Consider the following 10650-nt stretch of genomic DNA (forward strand, 5'->3'; position numbering starts at 1 on the left):
CCAACCACCTTTGAGCCACCCCACTGCCACTCCCTCACCATCAGCCATCCCTCCCCCCTCCCCATGCTGGTGGCCGGCGCCCAAAGCTTCGGCCGGAGCCGGCGAACCCACCCCCCCCCCTTTCCCCCATCTACGCAGTCCCCTCTCCATGAATTCAGCCCTTCCATTTCCGGCTAGCTCACCTCCCCTGCCAACATATTTTCACCGCTCCCCCTTTACCTCATTCCTTCTTTATTTCTAGCCACCCTCAATTTCAATTTCCCGGCAACCCACCTAATAACATTACATAGTAGCATTTTCCAGCTGTCTAATCCACGCAAATCACACCCATCACAAAAATTTGGAGAGAGAAACTGATAAACTTGAAAGAATTGTGAAAGAAGACCCCCAAATACAAATGGATCCTCCTTTCTTTTTATCTTGAATCACTTTTTTTACAACTTAGCATCAAAGCCACATGAAAAAGATAAGAAATGAACTGCAAATCTTGTTTCTTTTTCCATAAATAAAGATAAATTCCCAAAATTTTTAAATTTTCAAATAAATACAAAATTGGGTATTTGCCATTTTCCCCAAATGACAAAAATTTGTATAAATTTTGGATTTTGTGTGTTTGGATAGTTACGTTCTGGGTTTCATAGATAAAAGGGTGGCCTGGGTTTCGGAGTTGGGGAGAGTGAGGGGCATCAGGGGAGTGCGGTGGTCGGAAATTGGAAAACAAGAGTGAGGAAGGGGAGGTTTCTGGCCGATGGTTTCAGGTTAGGGGTGCCGATTTTTGGGTGGGGGAAGGGGAAGGAGTGGGTCGCCAGCGCTGGCCGAAGATTTGGGCCCCGGCCGCCGGGAGGGGGGAGGGGGAAAATGGCTTATGGGAGGGGGCTAGCTTTGGAGGGTGGCTAGTTTTTTTTTTAATTTTAAATTTTTTTTAATATACTTAACGGAACCCTAACGGATTCTGTTAAAAGTTATCTTTAACAAACTCTGATTTGGGTGGTAATAAAGTACAAAAAAAATAAAATAAACCAGTTGCAAATGTGTTACATGGTGTTTTTAATGGTAGCAAATGTAAAAATTTCCTTTTTATTATAATAGTTTTTTTTTTTTTTTTTTTACAATAGATACTATTAATGAAAAACAACATATAATAAGGTTTTAGTGTGGGTGTCTTGTTTATTATATTAGTATATGTTATAAAATAAGACGATTGCAACCTGAGATGATGTATCCTATCACTTCTTCTCTCCTGTTGCACTCTCTAAAATTTACATGGAAGAATTGGCCTACTCTTTATGCCTCATTGATGCCCCTTAATCTGTCTACAACAGCGGCTGCTCATGGGCCTCATCTCTGCCCCACTATGTCTATTTATGTTTAACTTTGTTGTTGCTCTTCTATGCTTTCTACTTCATTTTGTTTTTAAGCTATTAGTCCAGTTACTCATGGTCAAGGAAAAGAGTTCCGATAGTAATAATGAGAAAAATACTTATGACGATTTTTAAATCTCTTAAAGTATTTTCATAGGTCGATCAAGTATGGTTCAAAACCAAAACTTGTGCAAATGATTTATATCCTCATAGCACAAGAAATAGTGCTATAAATCATACTACACACTAATCTCTAATGGTCATTAATCGTCCATAAATAAATGACCTTGATTAGGGATAATTTTCGATTAAACTATTCAATGTTCACTTAATAGGTGTTTCTTTATCCAAGCCATTGACTTGATACCCTATTTTGAATATCCTTAAAAATCGAATGGACTCATTATTTAATTCCAAACCACAATTAAATAGTTTTGTGGAATATTTAGAAATATTTTATTCCACTATGAAACTTCACAATGTTTCATCTTATGACAAATGGTTTTTCCCAAATGTTTTATGAGTAATACTCTTCATAAAACATTCATAGAAATCACACTCATATTTGATATGCTTGATTTCTTTCATGCAAACCTTAGCAATTCATGCAATTATGAATGTTGTCGTTCACTTATTGCATAGGTTTAGTTATAATTACTTTGCAAACCTTAGCATCTTCATTGTCCACCATTTCCATAATAAGATGATAAAATTTTGAGAGTGTTAATGGATTACATGTGATTCAGGATTTATTGTCCAAGCAATGGCTCCCACTCATTTTCATGATTTGAAACCTTCTATTTGACAACCTACAATCATCAATGAACAACGAACCTTTCCATTTAACATCTTTCCTTATTATTGCCTTTAAGGCAACAATATTTTCAACATATATTTTAGTAGACTCCCCGATGATGCCTTGCTTGGGTTTCACTCCAAGCGACTCACAACGATTTGGGATACCTTAATCACTTGTGATCATGGAAATTTTCCTTAAATTCCAGCACATTATACATGGATGCACATCCATGTTACCATTCTCAAGCCACGACGCTTCTTGCCTTGTGCTTATAAATGGCGTCCTTCTTAAGGATCCGATCTATGTTAAGGTTTATGCTTGCAACATAAAAACTCAAATTATATAATTTGTTTCCATGCGTCAAGAACTCATCCAACTACTTATCTAAGTGCTATGGATGTTTTTTACTATAATCTATGTTGGGGTTTGGTGAGTCCGACTCACCGTGGAAACAACCCCACCCGAGGAACCACTCGCAATAATTAAAATCATAAAGCATAAATAAATAATCACAAAGAAAAGATAACGAATCTTACCCTCGAAGCGAGCTTCGCCCAAAACCCGGGGCTCTTACTTGAAAGCTACGATCACGTCAAGCGCCGCACCTCCGACGGTATCCACCCACAGAAAGGCGAACACAACTTTAAGGTCTACTACCTTGGGGTTAGCAAGGTCCGACCAAAACCCGAGTGTTATGTGAGTTTAAGAGTTTTCCCAAAAATTATAGAATGCTCTTTTTAACTCCCACTCAAGCACTTTACTCCAAATCCCAAGGTTGGTATTTATAGAGGAAAGTATGAGTGGGAATTTCTATCCCATCAATGTGGGATCATGAAATTCCTCAAATTAATTTAAAGCTAAATTAAATTAAAATTGCAAACTAATAATAAATCTACAAGTGGCATTACCATGTGAGATGGGTTGGTGAGGACCACATGGAGAGTAGGGGACCATACTTGCTCCCCACTCAATACTCTCCTTGTGCCACATGTCCTCACTCACTTACTCCCATTTTCCATACTTCCCCTTAACCCACGGCCCTATGGCCCGAGCCAAGCCACGAGCCAAGCCCGAGCCAAGCCACGAGCCAAGCTCAAGCCCGGCCCGTGCCTAGCCCGCGCCCAGCCCGCACCCAGCTGCTGCTGTGGCGCGGTGCGGCTGCTGCTGTGGTGCGGCGCGGCTGCTGCTGTGGTGCGGCGTGGCTGCTGCTGTGCCTAGCCGCGGCTGGCCGTGGCTGCTAGCACGGTGCGCTAGCTCGCACCAGCCAGTCATGGCTCTGCTTGGTGCTTGCTAGCCACCTTTTCTAGGACATTTTGCCCCTAGCATTCGGATGCTCGGGGCACTCCGATGCTAGGGGTATTTTTGGGAATATGGTCGATTTATTATTATTTTGCGCGTCTCATCTTGTATCATTTTGACTCGACTTCCGACGATCGGTTTCGACGCTCTAAGCTCGAATTACCGACGTCTAAATATTTAACACTCGGGAGACGAATTAATTTCTTCCGAATTAATTCGTCGAGTTGGTTCGGATATATTTGCTTGGGTGTGACCCGAAGGGTTTAGTCAAGATTAAGATGTAATATTAATTATATTAATATTACTGATCGAAAGCGGCCTCCACCTAGGCATTCCGATCACTTGACCTTACTAAATATATTAGCTTTCCAATAATTCTGAACCCGCTATCAGAATAATACACTTGTTCGAAGGACACCATTCCTTTCAATCTCCCACTTGTCCTTCCGGACAAGTGTGCATTTAGTGTATAGCCCTTATCCTATGTCTCTTCATGTCTCTTCATGAACTACAGAGTAAGATTACTAGTCATCTCTGTTACGTCCAGAAATATTTCTCGAAATCCGAGTTTGACTGTCAATAAGCAGATGATTTCTAAAATCCATCTGAGCACGGCCATGCATTTTTCACAGTCTCGCTCTTCGAGAGGCCTTGTAAACAACAAGACATGTTCCCTATTGTTAGTAGGGGGACATTCCCAGTCTTGTAATGTAGCTTCTCTTACTAAGAGGACTCACCCGCCTGATATCTGTCTTTATAATCCCCAATTACGGCAGACGTTTGGCGGATACCAAAGCGGATCAGTACTTAAACAAGAGATCTCCCACTACTCATGGTCAAAGGAAAAGAGTTCCGATAGTAATAATGAGAAAATACTTATGACGATTTTTAAATCTCTTAAAGTATCCTCATAGGTCGATCCAGTATGGTTCTAAACCAATACATGTGCAAATGATTTGTACCCTCATAGCACAAGAAACGGTGCTACAAATCATACTACACACTAATCTCTGATGGTCAACATTCGTCCACAAAATATGACCTTGATTAGGGATAATTTTCGATTAAAATATTCAATGTTCACTTAATAAGTGTTTCTTTATCCAAGCCATTGACTTGATACCCTATTTTGAATATTTATTAAAATCAAATGGACTCATTATTTAATTCTAAACCACAATTAAATAGAGACGGAGTGATTTAAATTGCATGAAAATTTTAATTACTCCAAAAACTGAATGGTTCATCATGGTGCTTTACATAAACATTGTTCAAAATTTGATTAAAACACTAAAAAATGGAATTCAAAGCCAGTTCGCAACATGCTTGATTCCCATTACCTCAATGTGTTTGTTGTGCTTCACTTGAGACAGAGGTTTAGTTAGTGGGTCGGCTACATTGTCATCCGTTCCAACTTTGCAAATTCTGATTTCACCTTCTGACTTCCATTCCCGAATCATATGAAATCGCCTCTGGACATGTTTGACCATCTGATGTTCTCGTGGCTCTCTAGCTTGAGCAATAGCTCCATTGTTGTCACAATAGAGGTCTATTGGACCCTTGATTGAGGGTACAACACCAAGTTCATCAATGAACTTACGAATCCAAACTGCCTCCTTGGCTGCCTCAGATGCTGCCAAGTACTCGGCTTCAGTTGTAGAATCAGCGGTTGTGCTTTGCTTTGCACTCTTCCAACTAAACGCTCCTCCATTGAGACAAAATATGTATCCTGATTGTGACTTGAAGTCGTCTCTGTCTGTCTGGAAGCTTGCGTCGGTATATCCCTCAACAACCAATTCATCTTTACCACCATAGACCAGGAATTTATCCTTGTTCCTTTTCAGGTACTTCAGAATATTCTTGGCCGCAGTCCAATGCGCCTCTCCTGGGTCTGATTGGTATCGGCTCGTAGCACTCAAGGCATACGATACATCCGACCTCGTACATATCATGGCATACATGATCGATCCAATAAGCGAAGCATACGGAATTCGACTCATCCTTTCTCGCTCATCAGGTGTCTTTGGACACTGCTTCTTGCTTAAGGTTATGCCATGTGACATGGGTAGGTTCCCTCTCTTGGCTCCTTCCATTTGGAATCGAGCCAGTACCTTATCGATGTAAGTACTTTGACTCATTCCAATCATCCTTTTTGATCTATCCCTATAGATCTTGATGCCTAATATGTACTGAGCCTCTCCCAAGTCTTTCATTGAAAAACATTTCCCTAGCCAAGCCTTTACAGACTCTAGCAATGGAACGCTATTTCCTATGAGCAAAATGTCATCGACATATAAGACTAGGAAGGCGATGTCACTCCCACTGACCTTCTTGTAGACACAAGACTCATCTGGATTCTTGATAAAACCAAACTTATTGATGGCCTCATTAAATCGCAGATTCCAACTTCTGCTTGCTTGCTTTAATCCATAAATGGACTTCTTAAGCTTGCATACCTTCTTAGGATTATTCTGGTCGACAAAACCTTCAGGCTGTGTCATATACACAGTTTCTTCCAAAATCCCATTAAGGAAGGCGGTTTTGACGTCCATCTGCCATATTTCATAATTGTAATATGCAACAATCGCTAGAAGAATCCGAACGGACTTAAGCATAGCAACTGGAGAAAAAGTTTCATCATAATCAACGCCGTGAATTTGCCTGTAACCTTTTGCTACCAGCCTTGCTTTTTAAATAAATACATTTCCATCTTTGTCAGTTTTCATCTTGAAAATCCATTTACATCCGATAGGTGTGTAACCTGCGGGTAAATCAACCAAGTCCCATGCTTGATTTTCGAACATGGAGTCCATTTCGGATTTCATGGCCTCTTGCCATTTTGTAGAGTCGGGGCTCGTCATAGCTTGCTTGTAGGTTGCCGGCTCATCTCCATCCACTACTAGGATGTCCTGATCTTCGGTTAATACAACACCGAGAAATCTGTCAGGTTGAGATCTTGGCCGAGTCGACCTACGTAGGGTAATGGACTGAGCATTTGCATTGTCGGTTTGACTTTGCATATTTTGAGTTTGACCAACGTCAACAGCTGCTTGGTAAGCACTTTGATTGTCAACTTGTCCTTGTTGCTCGTCCTCTCGAACTTCGTCGAGTTCGATTTTCCTCCCACTTGTCATTTTGGAGAGATGCTCCTTCTCCAAAAAAGACACCATCACGAGCAACAAACACTTTGTTCTCGGATTTGTTGTAGAAGTAATACCCTTTGGTTTCTTTTGGATAACCCACAAAGTAAACCTTATCAGATTTTGGATGAAGTTTGTCAGAAATAAGTTTCTTGACATATGCTTCGCATCCCTAAATCTTGAGAAAAGACAACCTTGGCGGTTTATTAGTCCATAATTCATATGAAGTCTTTTCCACTGCTTTTGACGGAGCACGATTCAGTGTGAGTGCCGCAGTTAAAAGTGTATGTCCCCAGAAAGAGATTGGAAGTTCACTAAGACCCATAGTCGATCGGACCATGTCTAACAGGGTTCGATTCCTCCTTTCAGATACTCCATTCCAGTCAGGAGTTCCCGGAGGTGTCAACTCTGAAAGTATTCCATGTTCTTTTAGATGGTCATCAAACTCTTGGCTCAAATATTCGCCACCTCGATCCGATCGAAGCTCTTTGATTTTCTTGCCGAGTTGATTTTCAACTTCTTTCTGAAATTCTTTATCAAACGATTCAGATTTGTGCGACATTAGATAGACATAACCATATCTACTAAAGTCGTCCGTGAAGGTTATGAAATACCGATAACCACTCCTTGCGGGTGTACTCATTGGTCCACATACATCGGTGTGTATTAGTCCCAATAAGTCACCGGCCCTTTCTCCTAACTTGGAGAATGGTTGCTTTATCATCTTGCCTAATAAACATCCTTCGCAATTCTCAAAGGATTCTAAATCAAATGAGTCAAGAATACCTTCATGTAGAAGTTTCTTGATGGGTTTGATGTTAATGTGGCCAAGGCGACAATCCCACAAGTAAGTTTGACTAGACTGTGTAGTCTTAGCTTTCTTTGTATTGGTATCAAACATTTGTCTAAAAACACATGAAAGTGTCATTCCATAAATATGTTCAAGACATCAAAAAGGTCTCGATTTGATGAAAATGACGTCCAACGTCGGAAATACATCAAAAGTATGGTAGATAAAACTAAATAAGTTCTACTCCTTTAGACAAAACATGAGATTACAAGTTTCTCTTGGATAGATCACTTCCATCCTACTTGTGAACTCGATTCCTCTTGAAAAAGCACCGCTCACTTGGTTTCTGAAAAAGGAGTGTGTTGTGAGTCAATTTTCCGGTATCTAATACCTTTCAAAAATTGCTTATATTCAAGTGTATAAGACGGCACCTGAGGTTGAGGTTACTTTTCCTTTCGCCTCATCATCCAGATACATGCCGCATTCTCTTTTGTAGTGTCCGGGATTACCACAATAGAAGCAGCGCATCTTCCTCTTGTCTTTGAACTCCTTCTTCCTTGGTCTAAGGGCAAAGTTAGCCTTCTTGCAAGAATAGGTCTTTTAGAGCTCTTGGATGACTTCCCTTAAAGACAGTGTATCCCTATTGGCGGTGAGACGCATCTTAAGTACCACATACCTATAGGCGTCGTTTGAAGTGCGCCTACGTTAAAGCATAGTGGTGAATATGCTTGGCACTCATAGGAAGTGGGAATTGACATATACGATTAGGGACACGATTAGGGACAAGGAAAGTAGGGAGAGAGGAAGAGAGAATTATTTGATGATCAAGCTTGTTGATGATTGAAAAAGGGGAGATATGACCTCTATTTATAGGGAAAAAAGAGGGATCGAATCAAGAAAAGATAAGAATTCGAATAGGATAAAACTCTTGCGATAGACAGCAGTTTTTACGGTTTTTGTTTTTATCATATCTTTTGATCCAGAAATCGGAATAAGATGAATAAGATATAGTTGGAAAGCTCTTGAAGTCTACTTTCTAACCCAATTAGAATCAGATAAAATTATTTTGTAGAATAAAAGATATGACCGAAATAGTGGGACGATGTCAGTTTTGGATAGAGTTTCGTATTTCTTTTATATCATTTTCGTTATAGCTCGGAATTAATATTATAATATATCATTGGAAATATAATTTCAAGATCTATCCAACCATCTAAGAATTAGATAAAAACTATAAAGCACGAAAATAATATCTGACAATCTTTGAGCGTCTTTCAATTCGAATAGAATTAGGACTTTCAAAAAGAAAAGTTTTATTCAATTTCAAATGCTTTAATCTTATCTTTTCAAAAAGGATAATTAAGATCTTTTAGAAGCTTATAGAAGCTTCCAATTAATCCTAAGTGGAATAGGAGTGGGATTAAATCCTTTGGACCCTCCACATGATCATTGGGTCGTAGGTAAGGTGGGCTTAGGTTCGGTTTGGACTCAGTTTAGTATTTTAGCCATAATTTATTCGTTATAACTCGGATTTGGGCTTATAATATATCGTTGGTAAGCTCTTTTCAAGCCCCATCCAAATATTTAACAATTGGACCCATATTTATTCGTTATAACTCGGATTTGGGCTTATAATATACTAGTGAATGTATGCCAGAATTTCAATTCTATGGAAAATCCGGCAGCATCTCCCTACAGTTCCCCAAGTACACAATATAGGCGATTAGAAACACCTATATATGTACCTAGAGAACATTGTAGAGAAATGACAAGCAAGGATCTTCCTTAGAATTAAAACAAAGGAATACATTCACCACCTAAGTGAGAATAAACGTACAAGGACAGTCCCAACTGGGGACTATTCAAGACATACTCCTAATGTGTATGCCTTGAACGGGTATCTAGGCATATGATTATGCAAATGATTTTTTTAAAAATATATATACTTAACTAACATACATAATATTAAACAAATATATCAAAATTAAACTAAACAAGAGAAACAAATCAAACCAAACCAAAGTAAACTAATATATCATATTAAACTAAACCAAACCAAACTACCGTTTTATATATTAAATTAAACTAACATATTTCTAAAAAAACTAAACTACAATAAGATACTTTATATTAAAATAAATTAAACTAAAACACATTATATTAACATAAACTTAACTAAACTACATTATGTTACACTAAACTAAACCAAACTTACATTATGTTACACTAAACTAAACCAAACTTACATTATATTGTTTTTTTAAAGAGAAGGGAGCAATTAATTACTTATAAGAGATGACCAATGTAACTTAATTAACCAAACTAAAAGTTATTGAATACATTCTAATTATATTTCAACACACTATCTAACAACCAAAGTAAGATACCCACATACATTATATTAGGGTTTGTAATGTAGCAAACCTTTAGATCTGCACTTCTTTTTAACAATTAAACCAACAAAATTGTACAAATCCTACAACAAAATTAAAAAAAATACAAATAATTAAGGGTTTATAAGTAAACAAAATTAAATTGAAAAAAAAAGGGGAAAGCAAAGGCAACTTACTGTCAGGCGGAGGTGTGGCGTCACCGAAAACAACCACGGCCAGGTGGTTTAGTCACGGCTAGGGGACGGAGGTGCAGCACATAGGCTGCATTGTGGTGGTTATATGTTAGCTGTTGGTGGTTTTTTTGCAAAAAAAAAAAAAATAAAATAAAATAAAATAAAATTAATTGACCAATTATACACACTTACCTAGACGCGGCGGCTCGCCGGAAACCACCAGGGCTCGACAGCTCTCCCTTCCTCCTTATCTTTCTCTTTCCCGTTCTCTTTCTCCTCTCTCTTTCTTTCCCGTTCTTTTTCTCCTCTCTGTTTCCCGTTCTCTTTCTCGGCGGCTGATGTGCGTCGTCTGCAGGCGTCGCCGGCGTAAAGAAATCACCACCGCCGCCGCGACTTTCTCCTCTCTCCTTCTCTCTCTCCTTCTCTTTCTCTCTCTCCTCGCGCTGCTTCGCTTCTCTCTCTCTCTGATTTTCAATTATTTCCCCCTTTTCTTTTAGGTCGCAACTTTTAATTTTCAAAAAATGACAGTAATATTTACGACGGAATTAATTTCCGTCGTAATTTAAAACTTGCGACGGAATACTCCGTCGCAAAACACTTTACGACGGAATATTCCGTCGCAAGTTTTAAATTACGACGGAAATAAATTCCGTCGTAAATTTTACGAGGGAAAATGCGTCGTAATAGAAATTTTC

Source organism: Chenopodium album, chromosome 23 (genome assembly GCF_948465745.1).
Source record: "Chenopodium album chromosome 23, dcCheAlbu1.1, whole genome shotgun sequence".
Lineage (NCBI taxonomy): Eukaryota > Viridiplantae > Streptophyta > Magnoliopsida > Caryophyllales > Amaranthaceae > Chenopodium > Chenopodium album.